This window comes from Tursiops truncatus, chromosome 17 (assembly GCF_011762595.2).
Source record: "Tursiops truncatus isolate mTurTru1 chromosome 17, mTurTru1.mat.Y, whole genome shotgun sequence".
Classification (NCBI taxonomy): Eukaryota; Metazoa; Chordata; class Mammalia; order Artiodactyla; family Delphinidae; genus Tursiops; species Tursiops truncatus.
Genome location: NC_047050.1, coordinates 11,105,885 through 11,127,282, shown reverse-complemented (window position 1 = coordinate 11,127,282; position 21,398 = coordinate 11,105,885).

The following is a 21,398-nucleotide window of genomic DNA, read 5'->3' as shown; positions in this document are numbered from 1 at the left end:
GCCTGTGGGATTTTAGTTCCCTGACCAGGGATCAAACCCGGACCCTGTGCAGTGAGAGCATGGAGTCCTAACCGCTGGACCGCTAGGGAATTCCCAGGGGGTCTGTCCCTTTGCTCTTCAGGGAGAATCTGGGAGTTGGCAGTTCCCTCCTGATTGCATGGTGCTGTGCTGGGAGTGGTGCTTATGGTAAAAGTGTGTCTCAGACTTGCCTACTTGTTTTCATGTGGGTATTTTCCCCTATGTGTAGAAGCCACTCAGCTAGTTTCTGGTTTTTGTGTCAGAGGGAACTGTGCCATGTGTAGGTGTACATTCGATGTGTCTGTGGGAGGATGGAAGTTCAGGAGCTTCCTTTGTCACCATCTTGGTCCCTTCCAACCAAATGTCCTACATCTTGATCTGGGTGTGGTTCCATGGGTGTAGAATTGTGTAAAACTGCATTGAGCTGCACAGTTCAGACTTGTGTGTTTGACTGTATATAAATTATACCTCAATAAAAATTAAAAAATAAAATAATTCTAATTTGATGTGTTTAGTTTATTATTTATTTAACATTGGTTAGATGTCCACTCTACCTTTGGCTGGCCACAGCCTATAGAGAGGCATTTCTTAAAGCCTGACCATCTGAGGGATGAGATTGTCCACTCTGAGACGTAGAGGGGAGAGTTAAAGTCAGGGAGTTGTAGCCCTGATATGTTCTTACTGTCCTGAGGCGAGGCTGCATCATGTTCTTACATCTCTGTTTCTTTTTCCTTTTCTTGGAAATAAATTGATATGAGACACAAATTCAGAGTGAGTTTTTTTTTTTTTTTTTTGGCCACGCAGTGTGGCTTGTGAAATCTTAGTTCCCAGACCAGGGATTGAACCCAGGTCATGGCAGAGAAAGCACCAAGTCCTAATCACTGGACCACCAGGAAATTCCCCAGAGTGAGTCTTCATTCTGTATTTCTGTAGTGTCCTGTCTCAAGAAACACAATGTGGTTTCTATTAAGAGGGAAATTAAAAGGGATGTGTTTCTCTTTCAGTGTCTTCATCCGGCCTCAGTAATCTGGGCTCAGTCTGAATTAAGCTCAAGAATTTGCCCTTCAAGAAGCAAGGAGAAAGGAGACCTAGGTGGAGTGTTATTTAGCATTTCGTCTTTCCTACTAGGAGAAAAATTCAGACATAAGCGTTTGAAATTACAAAATTGTCATGATTATGCATTTTACAAAATAATTTACTTTAAGTTCTATAAATACTTGGATCTCTAGAGTAATTGCATATTTGATTCACTATAAATTGACAGAGATTGGTGGTTGAAAAACTGTAGAGTTGAAGATTTAACAGTCACTCTTAATTGAAAGTTAGTTAGACATGAAGATAGTAAAGCATCCCTGAACATGAAGATAATAAAATGTCCTTAAAAGAGAAGGTATGACTTTTTAAATAAAAATTTCAATTTACCACCAAATTTTTAGGACTCTATTATTTTAACAGATATAAATGTATTGTGAAGCATTATTAGAAGAAAGAATCAAATGTTCTTTTTTCAAGTTGTAATTTCTATTGTTATAAATTCTTCTTACAAATATCTAATTAAGCATAAGAAATAGGGACTTCTCTGGTGGTGCAGTGGCTAAGACTCCGCACTCCCAATGTAGGGGGCCTGGGTTTGATCCCTAGTTAGGGAACTAGACGCCACATGCATACCGCAGCTAAGAGTTTGCATGTCACAACAAAAGGGGCCCGTGAGCTGTAACTAAGACCCTGCACAACCAAATAAATAAATAAATATTAAAAAAAAAAAGATCAGTAGAGTAGAATGGGATCCAGAAATAGACCCACACATACATAGTCAATTGGTCTTTAAAAAAAAAAAAGAATAAGAAATAACTACCATTTATTGAACCCGTATTATTAGCCAGGCTCTGCTGAAGTATTTCATCTAACTTTTCTCAGTTCTCTGAAGTCTCTTGAGGTTGACTTTATTATTATTTTCATTTTATGGTTACTGATTCTGAAATCCTTCAAAGTATTGATACGTTTTCTTAATAACTAAAGAAAAGTGAAATTAGGTATAGTTCTGCTATGTGACTTGGAAAATTATCGAAGAATTGCATGGAATAAGTCTTTGTCAGGCATAATACTGGCTTAACAAGAGAGGAAGTATGGAGTGCAGTGGGGCTCCTGGGCCCAGGCTGTGGTCTGAATCCCAGACCACCCCAGGGCCAGATAAGCAGGTAACTGTGTGCTGCACTTCCTCAGTTACTGAGGGCAGTGTTCACCATCTGTCCTTCGCAGAGCTGTCCTGATGATACAGTGAACAATATGTCTACAGCACTTAGCACAGCGACTGCACACAGTCAACTCTCAATAAATACTAGTTATTGTTGTTAATATTCAGTTACCTGAAAGCATCAGTAAATGTCAAGTTGATGCAGTTTGTTAATGCCTGGGACATCATTTGTTCTTTTAAGGGGAAGTGAGAATTTGAAGAATGATATAAGGATATAGAAATGATGTGAAGATGAGCCAGAGAAGTGTTATTTAGTTCATGTTTTATTTTATTTATTTTTAAATAAATGCTTTAAAAATATTTATTTGGCTGCACCAGGTCTTAGTTCTGGCACATGGGATCTTTTAGTTGCGGCATGCAAGATGGTTTTTTTAGTTGCGGCATGTGGGCCCCTTTGTGGGCACTTAGTTGAGGCATGCGGGATCTAGTTCCCTGACCAGGTTTGAACCTGGGCCCCCTGCATTGGGAGCATGGAGTTTTAACCACTGGACCACCAGGGAAGTCCCTAATTTATGTTTTGACTTATTAAATAAACATTGCCAGTTTCTTCTGTTGGCTGGATTTGTTGTTATATTATCCTTTCTCCTTCTCCTTCTTCTTCTCCCCTCCCCCTTTCCCCTCTCCCCTCCCCTCTTCTCCTCTCCTTTCACTTTCCTTCCCCTTCCCCCTCCTCCTCCTTCTTCCTCTTGTAGGATATAGGGGGAAGGCAGGAAGGAACTAGCATGTTGAACTCTGTAGCTAAAATACAACTTTCAGGTAAAAGGAAATTGATGTGGAGTCCAGACCAGGTTTTACCATTGTTTCTTAAAAAAATTTTTTTTGGCTGCCTTGGGTCTTCGTTGCTGCTGGGCGTGGGCTTTCTCTAGTTGTGGTGAGTGGGCGCTACTCTTCGTTGCAGTGCGTGGGCTTCTCATTGTGGTGGCTTCTCTTTGTTGCGGAGCACGGGCTCTAGGGCACGCAGCCTTCAGTAGTGTGGCACTTGGGCTCAGTAGTTGTGGCGCATGGGCTTAGTTGCTCCGCAGCATGTGGGATCTTCCCGGACCAGGGCTTGAACCCATGTCCCCTGCACTGGCAGGCAGATTCTTAACCCCTGCGCCACCAGGGAAGTCCCTTACCATTATTTCTTGAGTAAGATAAGCTTGATACATATATTTGCCTCTTTGAACTTTACTTGTAAATGGGGCTAATGATAATTTTAAAGCCTCTTAGGATTTTATCACAATAGTGAATTCATGTTTGTGATGTGCTTAGGAGATCATGAATGCCTTTGCCTTTTGTAAAAAAGCAAAAATGTAAAATCCTAGTAAATAGAAAAAAATCCCATTTATTTATAAATTAATCACTTTTTATGAGTCCCTTTTGGTCCTCTAAAGACCAAAAGAGTAATGTTTTCTCTTTTGATTTGGCACAGTAGGTAAATGTGTTATTCAAAATGCTGGTTGTGTAAGTTGGGAGAAAAAGTGACATTTATCGTTTAATTAGTTCTTTTGACTGAGGATCCAAAATTACAGTCCAAATTTTCTAATAAGCTGAAGAGTGGGAGCAAATGATAACATCTTGCTATTAATAAAAAAACAAAACAGAAAACCTAAGGGATACCAGCAGCTTGTGTTCTGACATAATTATTAGTGGGATATTTTCCTGATATGTTTAGATTCATGTACAGTGGCCGCTCTGATGCTTCATTATATTTTTCATGATATGGACGTTTCTGGTAGGTAAGATTTTTTTTTTGATGTGGACCATTTTTAAAGCCTTTATTGAGTTTGTTACAATATTGCTTCCGTTCTGTGTTTTGGTTTTTCGGCCACGAGGCATGTGGGATCTTAGGTCCCCGATGAGGGATCAAACCGGCACCCCCTGCATTGGAAGGTAAAGTCTCAACCACTGGACCGCCAGGGATGTCCCCTCTTTGGACTTTGAATTGCCTCCTCTTTTTGACATCCGTGTAGCTGACTTTTAACTCTGCTGTGCCCCATGCCTCCAGAGACTTCCCATATGAGTACAGACGGATGACCCCATTCCCTATCTGTGATGTGGCCACTAGGTTCTCTTAAAAGGACTGACATACACCTCTTACTTCTTTTGGGGGATCCGACATGCCCTGCACCTTTCCTGTCAGACTGGGGAATAAGACTCAAGTTATTTAGAAATATTTGTCTATTATTTAGAGATAGGCAAAGCATGTAGCGGTAACAAAGATCCCCCAGCCTCGGTAGATTAAAACAAAACAAAAAAAAAAAAGGTTGCTCATGGGGTGGGTGGGGAGCTCTGTTTTCAGTTTCATTTCTCTTATCTTGTGACTCTACCACTCAGCATGATACTTGAGGATTTCCAATGTCTGAGGAAGTGTAGGATGGAGTGTGTCACTCCAGCAATGATACATTCCCACAGCTCACTGGCTAGAACTTCTTGCATTGCCGCATAGGAGTATGGGGTGGTAGGGAAGTGTAATTCACCCATATTCCAAAAGCAGAGCAGAGCTGAGTTTGGGTGACCCTTTGGTGTCTCCACTTTAGCATTCTTTGTTTATAAATAATATTATACCTTCACAGTCGTACATTTTATACATTGCCTAGGCATTATCCAGAATGTCTGTGAAGTAAACATTTCCCATAACTTATCTATGCCCCAAACGTAGACACAGTTATATGCTACTGAGCCATCTTTGGTACAGCAGATGCTTTAAATGGCTTTGGTAATTGGTGCTGGCTTTGCACTGATCCAGTTACATTCTATAAATCTGCAATTTATTACATCAGTTCTGATCATGGGCAAGTCTGTGAGGTGAGTAGCGTCCATTGGGAACAGGCAGCGGTCTGAAGGTAACTGGCCTGCCCGAGACTTGAGCCAGTTCTCGGTTGCATTTGGATTGTGTTCTAATGAAATGCACCCATCCTTGGCCCTAGCCTGGCTTCAGGGTCTCAGGATGTCAAGTGACCGTGAGTTGAGTTCCTTAACCTTCCTCCTTTTTATTGGAGTGAGGAGGTGGTAGTTTATGAACAGAACAGTTTTCTAGACTTTTCATGCAAGGAGACCAACGGCTAGGAGATGACCCCTGGCTGTCCAGAGAATGGGGTGAGCTTTTTACTCCTGTCCCTGAAGCCACAATATGAAATTTTCAAACTGGAGAGAATCTTGCTGGCAAATGGAAGTTTTGCTCTTCTAATTTTTTATAACTTTTGGGGTATAAGAAAGGTCATCCAATTTTTCAGATTCATCCGTCTAAACTTTTTTTTGGTCCATCTGTTTTTGTCCTGGCACACACAGTGGTAAATTCTTCATTTCAGGGCTGCTTCACTGCTCTTCCAGAACAGAGAAAAGAGAGCACGCAGAATTATTATTAATTTCTAAATAAAATGGGCCAGGTCTTATGCTCTCCTAAAAATGGAAACAGTCTTTTTCACAGACCATACAGGGGGTAAGATTTTAGTGTCATTTGTGGGAGAGCGGCTGTCAGAGTCTTTGTAGGAAAAGGCAATTAACTGTTTGTGAAGCTGGCAGTGGGGCCCTGGGGAAGGGGGAGGAGTGGGAGATGAGAGGGTCAGGTTCTGATCCCCTTCGGCGGTCCATGTGGCTCTCTCCTGGCAGAGCGCCCCTCGATGTCAAAGCGAGCTGTGTGCGCCAGCAATGCAGCAGAGTGAGGAGAATCAGATACCGCGTCTGAGCGGTTTGCATTTTTCCTTCTTTTCCTTTTCTCCCTTTTTGTCTTTTACCCTGACAGTTTTCAGAATAAAGGAACATTGCTTTCTGAACAGAGTGACTCTTACACAATTATTTGGAAATGCTGCATTTAAGCCCCAGGGACAATATTTTTGGCTATGAAGCTAAGTGCAAAGTTGAAGTTGAAAATCAGACACTGGGGTTCCTATTATTATTAAAACTTGCCTGAATTGGGGCGTATCCTCAAATTTGGTAAGTTTAGCTGGTCATCTGGAACCAGAGGGGAAGCAAGGTCAGTAACTCTCTAGGTATTTGTTCTTGTCTCTGCCCTCAGTGTCCTTGGGTGAGATCATTCAAATCAGTTTCTTGTTTTACAAAGTGAGAGTGGATAAGGGTACAAGGGGAGCCCGGAAAAATGCAATGTTTAATCAAGCCTTTATAAAGCTTTGGTTGGGTGGTATAAATTGTACTATGCCTAATAAATGATTTTTAATCAGGAAGATGCTTATGAAAGGGCTGAGGAAATATGGTAATTAGCACTATGGGACCAGACATAATCAAGTACAAATGGTGCCTCAAGGTCATCTGGTCCTAACATTTGCTTCATGGCAGGAGCAGTTCCAACCATCTGATTGAGTCCTTTCATTTGACTCTCCTGATCATATTTACTTGCCAGTGGATGAGGAATGTGTGTGTTTGTGATTTAATATTGTAATATATTGTGCTATGGCTATATTTTTAGGGTCCTACCAGGCATTGTGCTAAATGCTCTGTAGGTTATTAACTCATTTGATTGTCATAAGAGCTTTTCAAATAGAGTTTAAAAATAGATACAGTGTTCACTGGTCTCATAATAAATAATGATTATTATTATTTTTTAATAATGATCATTTTAAAAAATTGAAATAATTTCAAACTTACAGAGTAGTAGAAAAGTCTCAAGAGTAGTAGAAAGAATTTTTCTTGAACCCTTTGAGAACAAGGTGCTGATGTGATGCTCTGTCACCCCGAATGCCATGTGTATTACCAGACCTCCATCACCGTGGACGGTACATTACAGCCACGAACTCACAGACCCATTCAAGCCTGCCATTCTTTATAGTGAAGGGATTCAATCCAGGACCATGTGCTGCATTTAATGGTTATGTCTTCATAGATTCCTTCAGTCCGGAACTTTCTTTTCTTGAGTTTCGTGATCTTGACACTTGTGAAGATTATAGGCCAGTTATTTTGTAGAATATATCCATTAATCTGTGTTTGTCTGATAATTGCTCATGATTAGATCCAGGTTATGCTATTTTTGGTGAGGAATATCACAGAATTGATGCTGTGTTCTCATTGCACCCTATCAGACGGTACACAATTTTATTTATCTCATTGCTGGTGATGGTAGCCTGGATCCCTTGATTAAAATACTGTCAGGTCCATCATGAAGTTACTCCTATCCCCTTTGTAATCAGGAAGTATTTTGTGGGGACGTACTTTGAGATTAAATATTCCATTGTTCATCAAACTTTCACCCACTAGTTTTAGCACATCCATTGATGTTTCTTGCCTGAATTAATTATTACTATCATGGTAACCAACTGGTGATTTTCTGATTCCATAATTCCTCCCACATTCATCAGATGGCATTCCATTATGAGGAAAAGCTTTTTCTTCTCCCCATTTCTTTCTTTATGTATACCAGTATAGACTCATGGATTCTTTTTCTGTTTAATAGGTTATAATCTATTGCTATCATAGTTTATCTTGATATTCACATGGTCTCAGATTTGGCTAGTGGTAGCCCCTTTAAGCTGTATTGTGTTTTTTAATGTGTACTTGTCACTCTTTAAGCAGTGCCTTACGTTTGACACAACAAGATGCTCTAGGCTCATCTCGTATTTTTCCTGACCCAGCCGTGGAATCAGTCATTTCTGCAAAGAGCCCTGGGTTCATTTTAATGGAGAACAGTATTTAGCAACCAGGGGCGGGGTGCTGGATGTGCTCATTACTATTGGGATTGCTGCTTTCAGACCCTCTCAGTGGACAGAACTAGGGAGAATATGCATATATGTACACACACGTCCACTAGATTTATTTCTATAAATATCTATCTATATTGAAAATCTTGAGTTCACATCAACACTTAAAATTCGAATCCCGCAACACAAAGTTCATTATAGTTTTCCTCCTGGATCCCATTATCATCTTTATGTTTACATATTTGACCGATTGCCCTTGTAAGCAATGAATCTTGCCAATCACCATTCTCCCCTCGCCATGTAACAGATCTCCCAGTACCACTGCCTGTCTTGGGCTCTCGTGCTGGCCACTGCACTCCCCTTTCTTCCTATAGGAAAGGCTCCAACACGCTGTGCAGGGCTGCTGGCTACTTCCCTCTCCCCAACATACACACCCTCCCCTCCCTGCCTCCAGATTCCTGTTTTACTCTTTTCAGTTTAATGCCTTTTAATTTGAATGATTCATAAGGGGAGAGAGGGAGAGAAGGAAGGAAGAAAAAATGGCTAATTTTTTATTTAAAGCCGATGCTGATAGAACTTGCTACTCAGTATTCTTCCTTTGGTTTGCATTGAAAAGTGATGTCTCTGCCACGCATGTGAAAGAAGTTATATTCCCTCCTTAGCGTGTCCTTGTTAGTGTGAGCAGGCTGCCCTAATTAGAATACCTGTCAATATGTGACAGAGACCCCAAATAGTAGTGGTTTAGACAAGATAGAATTTTTTTGGCCAACTTATTTATTTACTTTTTAAACTGACACTAAGCATTTATGAGTTAGGAGCTGTTGTAAGTGTACTATATACATATACATAAAAACTCACTGAATCCTTAATATCCCTGTAGGAAAGAAGAGGAGACAGAAGCACAGAGAGGTTAAGTAACTAGTTCAAGGTCACACAGCTAGTAAATGACAGAATTGGGATTAGAGGCAGTCTGGCTTCAAAACTCATTTTTTTAACAAGCAGCGACAGCTGCCACAGTCTTGATAACTCTAGCTGCTTAAGCAGATTCAGACACAAGTGTAATCTACCTTAAAGACCACAACTATTTTTAAGGTTTTGCTCATATTGCTTTATATAAATTATGGCTCATTTTGGCTCAGTAGTGCTAATCTGATTTAAATTAAATTGATACCTTAAAAAAAAAGACAAACATATTCATCAAATGTTAATTTTGCACAACAGCTACATTTTACATAATTTACCCTGACAAAACTGTGGACTGTCAGTTTTTTGTGTCAAATAGCATTTTTTTGTGATTCATCAAAGTGTAGTTATGAGATGCAGAATCATACAGTAACAGGAACCAAAACTGGAAAGGGGGTGGGGCAGTTCAGAGAAGGCCAAAATCAGGAAAAAACTCTATATTTGGGAAGCAAAACCAGAATATTTTTGGAGTAATTTTAATTACAGATGTCCATGGACTCCAAACATATTGCTGCAAATGTTTATGCATGATTTTTATGTAAAGTGACTTCACATAGTGAGACATCATGTGCCTGTATGCTTATTGCGACATAACCAAGTCATCTGATAGGATTCTTTCCTAACACAAAGGGCTTTAAAAGTTTTGGAAATATAAACTCTGCCTTGATAGCTGACGTAGATGCTAGTCTCAGCATTTCCGTCAAGCAGAATCTGCGTCAATTTTCTGTGCTTGTTTCCAACCCATTAGACGGAAGCAATAGTACCAGCTTTACACTTTTTGCTCTAGAATGTTACTAATTTAAATAGGGTTTATTAGGGGTGTGAGGGACATTAGAAGTCATCTAGTCTAATGGTTTTCCAGCTTTTTGAAAGCACTAGCTCTCTTTTAATCCATGTCTTTTAATATAAGTTATCACTAAAAGGTTAGAGCAGATCTAGTCTGCTAATAACATGCTTGGGTCTGGGGTCCGGGGCCCGAGGCCTGGCCTGTTGGCCTCACCATCCTCCAGCAACCTCTGAGGCCCGCAGAACACAGGTTGAGGACCACTGAGCTCATCCAGCTCACTCCCATTTCACAGTTGCGAAAACCAGGACCCAGAGGTGGTCACTTAACAGAAGTCTGATGGAGGACTTGCACTGGAGCTGAGATCTAATCCCTAGTCTTTTGACTCCCAATCAGGTAGTCCTTCTGTTAAAGTAAGTTTTATTATTATTCTCCATTTCTTACTCTCTTCTTTAAAAAGATCATAAGGGCTTCCCCAGTGGCGTAGTGGTTGGGAGTCCGCCTGCCGATGCAGGGGACACGGGTTCGTGCCCCGGTCCGGGAGGATCCCACATGCCGCGGAGCGGCTGGGCCCGTGAGCCGTGGTCGCTGGGCCTGCGCGTCTGGAGCCTGTGCTCCGTGACGGGAGAGGCCACAGCAGTGAGAGGCTCGCGTACCGCAAAAAAAAAAAAAAAATGTTAAAAAGATCATAATTCTATGAAATTTAATTATTACCTGTATGTAGATGACATCATAGTTTTTATCAACTATTCTTGTCTATCTTTCTGCAAAGTACATACCCATTTTTGTCACAAGAATGCTTGGTTGAATTGTTCCCCCTTGAAACAATATAGCAAAGAGCTTTGTAGAGATAGCTGCTCAATACCTAACTAGTCTTACCAGTTCAAAATACCACTCTTATTCTGTTCTCTAGTACTTATATTTGGGGGTGATATTTGATGCCTCCCTTTCCTTTCCTTACCATCCACTCATTTGCAAAATCTAAGTCACCGTAAATTGTTTCTGTTGAACTACTGAATTGGATTTTATGCTTTTTTTCTACACAACAAACTCAAATCTGAACGTTGGCTCCATGCTGTTCTTACGTTGCACACTGAGAATACACATGCATAAAATATGAGATTCAGGCAGTCTTCCTGCCCCTTTCTCTCCCCTCTACCTCCAGCGCTCCTGTTGATGAATTCACAAATTAAGGGGACAGTGAGGTCGCAGTAATGGAGCCAGACTCAGCTGGACCATGAAATCCTCACTTCTGAGTTTCTTCTTTCCTGATTTTATTCATTCAGTTATTTGTGGGTTTCAGTTAAAATGGTTCTCCAACCATGCCCGCATGTTACATTCTTTGTAAGTCTCTTTCGAAAAACCAGGTACCGTTGTGAGTGTTCAAAGACCCTGTGTGATGTTTCCCCCGGCCCTCCCATCCTAGCAGGAGAACATGTGCCTTCTCTCCTCTTACCCTCTGTCCCCTAACCACACGTTCCCATCAAGTCTCACTTTCTTCTTAGCAAGGAAATTTTCTTGTCATCCCCACCTCTTGCATCGCTCCTTCTCATATATTTTCCATCATGCTTTGTTCAGAAACACTGGTTTGTACATCTACCACCCTGGATTCTTTCTGGTCTTTATTTATTTAAAAGATTAAAAAAATAAATTTATTTATTTTATTTGTTTTATTTTTGGCTGCGTTGGGTCTTTGTTGCTGCATGCGAGCTTCCTCTAGTTGTGGCGAGCGGGGGCTGCTCTTTGTTGCGGTGCGCAGGCTTCTCATTGCGGTGGCTTCTCTCGTTACGGAGCACGGGTTCTAGGCGCTCAGGCTTCAGTAGTTGTGGCACGTGGGCTTAGTAGTTGTGGCTCATGGGCTTTAGAGTGCAGGCTTAGTAGTTGTGGCGCACGGGCTTAGTTGCTCTGTGGCACGTGGGATCTTCCTGGACCAGGGCTCGAACCCGTGTCCCCTGCATTGGCAGGTGGATTCTTAACCTCTGCACCACCAGGGAAGCCCTAAAAGATTTTTCTGATGTGGACCTTTTTTTTTTTTTTTAAGTCTTTATTGAATTTGTTACAATATTGCTTCTGTTTTATGTTTTGGTTTTTTGGCCACAAGGCATGTGGGATCTTAGCTGCCTGACCAGGGATCGAACCCACACCCCCTGCATTGGAAAGTGAAGTCTTAACCACTGGACCGCCAGGGAAGTTCCTCTTTCTGATCTTTAAAAAAACACCCCAAATCAATCCTGTAGGAAGCTTTGATTAATTCTGTTCTACCTGTTCCCGCAAATAATATCATGTAATCTTGAGAGTTACAAGAGTTTCAAAGAGTTACCAAAGCCCAAGAGTTTCTACAGGCTCATTAGGAGGTAATGTGACCTTTCATTTTGACATTTGTCCTGTTGAGTCTTTAAAATGTTTTTTACATAGATGGATGTTAAGATAAATAGCCCTGTGAAATTAATTATATTTAGTGTAAAGATATTGATGTGGGCATTGTTCCCAATGTTTTGGTCATGGACTTTATAAATTATGTGACTGATCATGTTTCTTTTGGTGCACTGGTTGCCAGGAAGCTCAAAGCAAAATTTGTGGCAAATCTTCAGAAAGCATTTAGAATTTCATAGCTTTTGCTGCTTTTTTTCAGCTTTACCCTGTGGTTTTATCTTTATCTTTTCCCCTGCTCTCTTCTGAATTTTTGTTTAATCTCACTATAAGTAATTTTTTGTACATGTGTTTATAAAACTACCTTAATTTCTTTTGAAAAAAGGCAAAGCAAAACAAAACATGATTGCTTATTAAGCTATAGATTTAAGTAGTTAGCTAAATGTAAAGCAAGCCTGTGATTCTTAACATTCCATGTGGCTTCAACACAAGTGTGGTACTCCAGTGTGCACTTACATATGCTGGGCAAAGAGATAAAGAGAAGATATTATAAATGCAAAGTAATATTATTTACTTGAGGAGATTTTAGAGAATTTTTAGAGAATGTGTTAGAAGCCTGCTTGTTTCTTTGCAGCTCAGGTTTTTATATTTTTTCTTTCAAAATTTGCTTTAAATGCTACTTTTCCTTAGGAAGAAAAAGTTGTTGAACTTAATGAAGTTGTATTTAATGGTCAGTACTCAAATTTGCTTTGGAAGTTGGCTTACTTGTGTGTATTATCTCAGTTCCACTCACCAGAGCTAAGTCCCTGCTGCTGTGAATTCAAGCGTGCTGTCTCTTGATGTTGAGGCAACTGCAGCTGGAAAAGTAGATGTGTTCTGTTGATATTAATCAAAGTGACAAATAATGTTTCACTGATAAACAGCAGCGGGTGAGCAAAAATTTTAGGAGACAACTAAGAAACTTGAGACTGAAAAAAGAAATACCACTTAGTCAATCAACAAGCACTTACAGAGCATGCATGGCATGTAAGAAGTTTCTTGCTACACATGTGATTTATAGCAGGCAAGTTATATCGGATGGTGTCTCTAAGAGGATTTTCTACATTTTCATGCCCAAGAGCAATCGGAAATAATGACGTTAATTATTCAGTAAATGATAGGCATTAAAAAGTCTAACCTCATCCAGTGAAAACTGTTCTGAGCCAGAAAAGATTTATCAATATCCCACGAGCTCTGCTATCAGACTACGTGGGTCAGATATTGGGTCTTAGAAGTATGCTGTCCAAAGAGCACTGCCAAACATTTATGGACCCCTGGGCTGTTTTAAGGGCCATAGAAAACGTTTCAGCTAAAATATGAACGAGAGATCATGACGATGGTGGTGATTATGATGGTAACAATAAAGCAGCTACCATTTACACAGCTTTGCTTTGTGCGAAACCCTGTGCTAAGCACTTTACATTTGTTATCTCACTTAAGCCTCACGTCAGCCCTATGAGGTAGGTTCTATTATTTTCACTTTTACTGATGAGTAAGTAAAAGATTAGGGAGTTTATTAGACAGGCTAGGCTAACTGCTATTTATTTACTTAGGCTGTGTTGGGTCTTCATTGTTGGGTCTTTGTTGCTGTGTGCGGGCTTTCTCTAGTTGCGGCGAGCGGCGGCTACTCTTCGTTGTGGTGTGCGGGCTTCTCATTGGCGGTGGCTTCTCTTGTTGTGGAGCACGGACTCTAGGGCCCGTGGGCTTCAGTAGTTGTGGTGCGTGGGCTCAGTAGTTGTGGCTCGCGGGCTCTAGAGCACAGGCTCAGTAGTTGTGGTGCACGGGCTTAGTTGCTCCAAGACATGTGGGATCTTCCCGGACCAGGGCTCGAACCCGTGTTCCCTGCATTGCCAGGCGGATTCTTAACCACTGCGCCACCAGGGAAGTCCCCTAACTGCTCTTAGTACCGCAACATCTGTGTTGCCTAACACAATCAAGGTTTATTTCTCTCTCCATGAAATGAGGGCCCAGGAGAGGACGGCTCTGCTCCACACAGCCATTTGAGAACAGGTTCTTTTCATCTAGTGGCTCTGCCATCCATAGGGCCCCAGGGTCCACCCCTGGATCCTTTGCACTTGATTGGGAGCCTATGTCAGGGAGGGTGTGGAGAACAGAGGGCTGGACACACATCACTTTTGCTCGCATTTCATGGGCAAGGACTCAGTAACATGGCCACACATAACTTCCAGGGAGCTGGTACTTACGACGTTCCAGGAAGAAGAGGATACAGGTGTGATGAGCATCTAGCCAAGGTTTGTCACAAGAGATGTGACCAAGGTCACGTAGATACTAAGGGGCAGAGCTGAGATGCAAACTCAAAGAGAGCCTTCCCTCAAGGAAAACATGCACAAGGACCCATAAAGCAGATGTCCTTCGTTAAGGAGGAAAATTACATTGTTGAGCGTAAGGTTTATGTTGTAATTTGGACAAAGAAAGGAACCTAAAGAAATAAGTTAAATCCACCACTGTCAAGATGGGAACATTAATTACTTCTCTGAAATGAGCTTGAAAGGGTCAAGCAGGATTGCAAAAAAGGCTTCTTAGTATGGCCAAGATTCTTATAGGCTGAAGTCAGCCTAGACTAGAATTTTTGCCTTAAATTACCAACCCTGTCCCTGCCCTCTTAGTGGCAGAGGGCATTTTATAGAAAGCATTTTGCTGGGTTCATTCTTTTTTTTTTTTGGCCACGCCGTGTGACATGCGGGATCTTAGTTCCTGGACCAGGGATCGAACCCATGCCCCCTGCATTGGGAGCACGGAATCCTAAGCACTGTACCACCAGGGAAGTCCCAGAGTTCATTCACTTCCAAGGAGACATATGTCTTCCAGTGACATGCGGACTTACGTAATCACAAATGATAAGAGAAATGGATAGATTTTTATTAACAAAACCACAAAATAGCTATGTCTGTGTATTTAAATATGTACATGTGCATTAGATTGAACCAAATGGAAAAGCCAATATTTGATTATTTTTGACCTGCAGAAAGGCCATTTCACATGGTTCAACCTAGTATTTGTTGGAAATGAGTGTCTAAATTAAGTGGTAATCTGTAGATACATAACATCATAATGTGAGCTCAGTGCTTGTCAAGCAGTTGAAATGACCCCGAGCTATACTAAGTAGGGAGGCTGCCCAGCCTCTGCTGGCCCGGGGCGGTCAGCAGCATGGATAGAACCATTTGTGACTGGTTTGAGCAAGACTTCTTGCGGTGGGAGCGTGCTTGTCCCTCCTTTCATTTCTGTTGTGACACTTTGCCGCTGTTCCAGAAAATCCCTACTTCATTCACTTTAATCCATTTGGTAGTTTTAAAAGCAGCTACTAAGTGCAAATGTTTTGGAGAGGAATTGCACAGAGAATCCCTATCCAAAGATAGCTCCTTTGCTTCCTAGCAGAGTGTGAGGCTGTGAAGTCCTGAGACACAGAACAGGTAGGATTTGACGGAGAAGAGGGATATGTTAGAAGTTTGGGGCATCAGAGGTATTAGGCAGGGGTCAGTTAGAAGTCACTGTATACTTGCTGGGATGGGAGATTTGGGGTCACTGGACGGAAGAAAGGATAGAGAAAGGGGCTTGGCGTGATCTTGGAGTTGAAGTTCGCCTCTGTCACGATTTTGCACAGGGCTGGTTTTCCACGACTGTGGAGTCAGTAGGAGGAGAATGTGCTCTCTGACTCTTCTGCATCTGCTGATTCTGAAAACCTCCTCACGGGTTCTGGGAGATTTCTGTTGTGTGGTGTGCCGATGGTCCCAGACAGCATGGCTAAAACAACATCTGCTACTTCTAACTCCAAGAAAATAAAAGAGCCGTGTGGAGAGAGGTAAAGTATCTGGCAAGAAGCGGCTAGAAATGTAAATAATTATTGGCCCCATTTCCTGTATCTTCCTGATTTCTTATATTCTCTCCTGTTATCCTCCAGTTGTCCTCCTGTGGCCCTTCATTCAGCTTTTCTTTTTCTTACTCCAAAATTAATACATAAGAATGATACCGGGACCTCTTAATGTTCGAGTGCTCAGTCCTCGTTATCTTCTTTTTCTCTGTTTTTATTCCCTTGGGAATCTCATTAAGTCCTATGGCTGAAAATAGAAACTGTTGGCTTAAGAGTCTCAAGCTTCTGTTTCCAGTTCATATTTCTCCCCTTATCTCCCGACTCGAGCATCTGACTTGGACGTATATGTTCCTTGTCTGGTAGACACATCAAACGCAACCCGCCTTCCTGGTCTCCCCCAGAGCTGTTCCACCCTCTGCCTCCCCCTTCTCAGTAGATGGCAAATCCATCTTTCTGGTGGATCGGACCAAAAATCTTTTTTTTTTAAAAATTTTTGACCACGCTGTGCTGCATGCAGGATCTTAGTTCCCGGACCAGGGATCAAACCCGTGCCCTCTGCAGTGGAAGCCCAGAGTCTTAACACTGGACTGTCAGGGAAGTCCCCAGACCAAAAATCTTGAAGACATATACTTGCATCCTCTTTTTTTTCTCACACTCCACATCTTATCTGTCAGAATCTCTCTTCTGTGTTGTTGCACTGAGCTCTTGTCTGGTCACCTGATTTTCCTTCTGTCTGTCCTCAACATCCCAGCCAGAATGCCCAAGCCCCTTCTCTGCTCAGGGCAGTGCTCCCTATTGTACTTGGAGTGAAAGCTGAAGTGACCCCAAGGCCTTGTAGGACCTGCTCTACCCCACACCACTCTGACTATCTCTCTTCACTCATCCTTTCTCCTCCTGCCTTCCCCCTTCTACTTTATTATTATTTTTAAAATTAATTATTTTTGGCTGCATTGGGTCTTCGTTGCTGCGTGTGGGCTTTCTCTAGTTGAGGCGAGCGGGGGCTGCTCTTCTTTGCGGTGCACAGGCTTCTTATTGCGGTGGCTTCTCGTTGCGGAGCACGGGTCTAGGCTCACGGGCTTCAGCAGTTGTGGTTTGCAGGCTTGGTAGTTGTGGCTCACAGGCTCAGTAGTTGTGGCTCACAGGCTCTAGAGCGCAGGCTCAGTAGTTGTGGCACACGGGCTTAGTTGCTTCATGGCATGTGGGATCTTCCCGGACCAGGGCTCGAACCTGTGTCCCCTGCATTGACAGGTGGATTCTTAACCTCTGTGCCAGCAGGGAGGTCCCTCCCCTTCCACTTTAGCCATATGACTTCTCTGATGTTCCATGAGCAGGATGGGCACAGTCTTAGCTTAGGGTCTTTCCACTGGCTGTTCTCTCTGCCCCCAGATGCACGCATGGGTCACTCCCTCACCAACTTCAAGTCTTTGCTGAAATTTCATCTTTTCAGTGAAGCCTACTCACGCCACTTTGTAAAAATTATGTCATCTTCCTGTCCTAAATCTCTAAATCTCCTACCTAGCTCTACTGTTTTCTGTAATGCCTATCATCTTCCAATATTATATATTACTATATAATGTACCATATAATATACCTTTTTATATATTTAATTTTTTGGTATCTGTCTCTTTTCACTAGAATGTAAGCACCATAAGGGCTAGGAAGTTATTTGTTTCCTTCACTGATGTATCCCAAGCATTGAAAATGAGAGTGGCACATAGTAGATGCTCAATAAACATTTGTAAAATGATTTATTATATGGAGGTTAATTATATTTAATACATAATTGAATGAAATCCATCTTAAAATTTGTATGAAACTCATTGCATACTTTCAGCAGGTGTTTAAACTTTCACTGTGGTTTGACTTCTGTCCCCTTTAGTGCGATGGACTAGATAATTTGGGCCAATGTTCCTGTTGACATTGACTAAAAAAGCTTGACAGAATATTTAAAAGTCTTTCAAATAACATCTAAGAACTGACAAGAGAGTAAAAAATTAGGCTGCCAAGACCTGGGAGAAGACAGAAATCCAGAAACATAATCTTGTTTGGGATCACCTTTGCTTTGTGGGGAGTATTTACCAACCCAGAACAGGTGGCTGAGAGGCTGAGCAGTGCTTTCAATAGCCTCACAGTGCAGGGGGGATCAAAACTGGAGTCCAGTGATACCAAGAGGGAGGAGTCCCAGGGAACATCCAGGTTGTGGATGGGACACCAGAAGGCTGCACCCCAGGAGTGAGAGTGAACAGACATAAACCGTCTCTTGCATGGATTCCAGCCAGGCTTCAAGTTGTCGGGGGGTCTCCAAACTTCAGCCTCTGAAGTTTGACCAAATGGATCCTAGGTTGTCAGTTCCCCTGAGCTCCTGGCAGAAGCAAATGGAAGTCTTTTGGAGGAAGACAAAGGTCATCCTCAACTTCAAATTATTACTAAACGTTTTTTTTTTTTCCAACTACGATGTTCATTACTAAAGATAACTAGGCACACAGGGAGACAAGAAATCATGAATGAGAACCAGTATAAACAACAGACCCCAGAAGCAGATCCATGGGACATCTGGATACTGTAATCACCAGAGGCAGAGTAACATAAACCCTGTTTATTATGCGTACAGAGATAAATCTCAGTCTTAAACATTTCACTAGGAAACTGAAAATAATAAAAAGTGATATTGCAAATTTGAAAGAGAGTGAGCTAGAAACTCTAGAATTGAAAAATATAGTAATCAAACTTTAAGTGGTTTTACCCCCACTAATATTCTCTAATAATGATATATTCCTTGTTGAAATAATGCAGTGTTGGTCAACGTTCCTATATTATTTTCACTTTTTCTGGCCAAGTTTAAGCTGATATAAAGTAATTGTTAAAATGATCATATTTTTATTCTCAACATTATATTTTCATTCCCAATGTTCCTTTGTGACAATGTAGTGAAAGTTATCTTGTTTAGAATACTTTGTGTTTTGTTTTTGGATTTTGAACGGTTTTGCAGTTGTTTCTTTTATTTAATTTTCTTTATTTCTTGATTGCAACATTTCTCCTTTGGTAATTGGTTAACTTAGCTCTGAGAATTTCAAGACTAACAGGATTTTAGAGGGAGAAAAGGAGCCAAGGCCAGAAGTCTCAGCCTCTTACTCCTGATTTTAGAGAATTCTGTAACTTTGGAGTTGCTTGGCATTCCAGACTGTTCTAATTACTGATATCAGCCTCATAACTGACCCATATCACTGATGTCCGAAGGCTCAACAAAGGAATACTCTTGTCCTTTGAAGGCATTCGTTTAACTGTGGTATCGGTTAGTATATTTTCAGAGAGTTTTATAACCTTAGATTGCATATTTGAAAGAGATTGTACCGAAAGAAGACACACCAGATGGCATTAAGGGGGAAAAAGCCAATCTAATCTAAAATGTGGTAATAAATGAATTTTTATTTAATTAGTATGCTAATGATTAATAGGAAAGTCAATACAACTGACACCAAAGATATATTAGACATGTATTATAATAGACACTCAGATTTATGCTGCTGTAGTCTGTCAGATAGACACAACCCTGTATCATGCGACTCAGGAGCAGAGAAAGAAAAGTACCTATTGTTGATAGGCGCAACACTGGATACTTGCTTTATTTAAACAGCTCCTGTCTTTCTTCCTGAGGAGCAGCAATGTAGTAGCCAAGTGCTTTGAAGGATGTGATGTAACAGCAAGAGTTTCCAGGTAGAGCCAATGACCGAGCCAGGTGAGTGGTCCCTTTGTGGCTGCAAATGTTTTCTGTTTGTTTGAAGAACAAATTCCTGATCAATGGCTGAGGTTTAAGAGCAGGGTCTATGCTCCCGGGAAGAAGGGATTGGAAACAAAATAAATCAAGGTTTTAGGAGTCCAGATGAGTGGGCTGGGTTCAGGAGAGGGCACCTGCCTTTGGTGGGCAGGTAGGAAGAGGGCACCTGAAGTCATATCAAGGAGACAGAAGCACAGGCGCACTGATGGGAAACATGCAACTAGGGCTTCCACCAGAGGCCTCCAAGCTGGGAACATTCATTCTGAGGAATGTGCACGGTGACTCATCGGACAAAGAAGAGAAATACCAGCAGGACCATTTACATTTGTTTTTGTCTCATTAAAAAAAAAAATTGTACTCTTACATATGTCTTATGGTGTATATAATATAGTGCTACAAAGGCACAGCTGTGGGACGCATGCTTAATAATCTTTTTTTTCTTTCTCTTTGCATTCTTTTTTTAAAAAATTAAAGTATAGTTGACTTACAATATTGTGTTAGTTTCAGGTGCACAGGAAAGTGATGCATTTATATATATATATTGTTCAGATTATTTTCCATTATAGGTTATTACAAGGTATTGAATATAGTTCCCTGTGCTGTACAGTAAATCCTTGTTGTTTATCTATTTTATATATAGTCGTTTGTATTTGTTAATCCCATACACCTAGCTTATCCCTCCCCACCTCCCTATCCCCTTTGGTAACCATAAATTTGTTTTCTATGTCTTTGAGTCTGTTTCTGTTTTGTATACGGATTCATTTGTATTATTATTTAGATTCCACATATAAGTGACACGATATAATATTTGTCCCTCTCTGTCTGACTCACTTCACTAAGTACAGTATTCTCTAGGTCTATCCCTGTTGGATACTCAATAACCTTTGCAAATAGCACGCTATCATCTCATGCCTAAATACAGTAAGATTAGTCCACTGGCTAATCCAGTTTTGTACAGATGTACAGGGTTGGCTCAAAACCCAATGGGACTGAACCTGCAGGTGACAGGCTGCTCCATACCTGGAAGAGGTGAGCAGAGAAAGGAGGCGAAGGACTGGCAAACTCAAAACCTTGCACAGTTTTGTTTTTTTTTTTTAATTGAAGTATAGTTGATTTACAATGTTATATTAGTTTCAGGTGTACAGCAAAGTGATTCAGTACTTTTACAGATTATACTCCATTAAAAGTTATTACAAGATAATGGCTATAATTCTCTGTGCTATTCAATATATCCTTGTTACTTATGTATTTTATACATAGTAGTAGTTTGTATCTCTTAGTCTCATAACCCTAATTTTCCTCTCCCTCTCCCCTTTGGTAACCACTAGTTTGTTTTCTATATTTGTGAGTCTGTCTTGCATATACTTTCATTTGTATTATATTTTAGGTTCTACGTATAAGTGTTAGACAATATTTGTCTTTATCTGTCTGACTTATTTCACTAAGCATAATATTCTCTAGATACATCCGTATTGCTGCAAATGGCAGAATTTCATTCTTTTTTTAGGCTGAGTAGTATTCCGTTGTATATATATACACCATATCTTCTTTATCCAGTTGTCTGTTGATGGGCATTTGGGTTGCTGCCATGTCTTCACTATTATAAATAGTGCTGCTGTGAACATGGATGCATGTATATTTTTGAATTAGTGTTTTCGTTTTTTTTTTTCTGAATATATGCCCGGGAGTGGTATTGTTGTCTGCTCATATGGTAGTTTTATTTTTAGTTGTTTTGA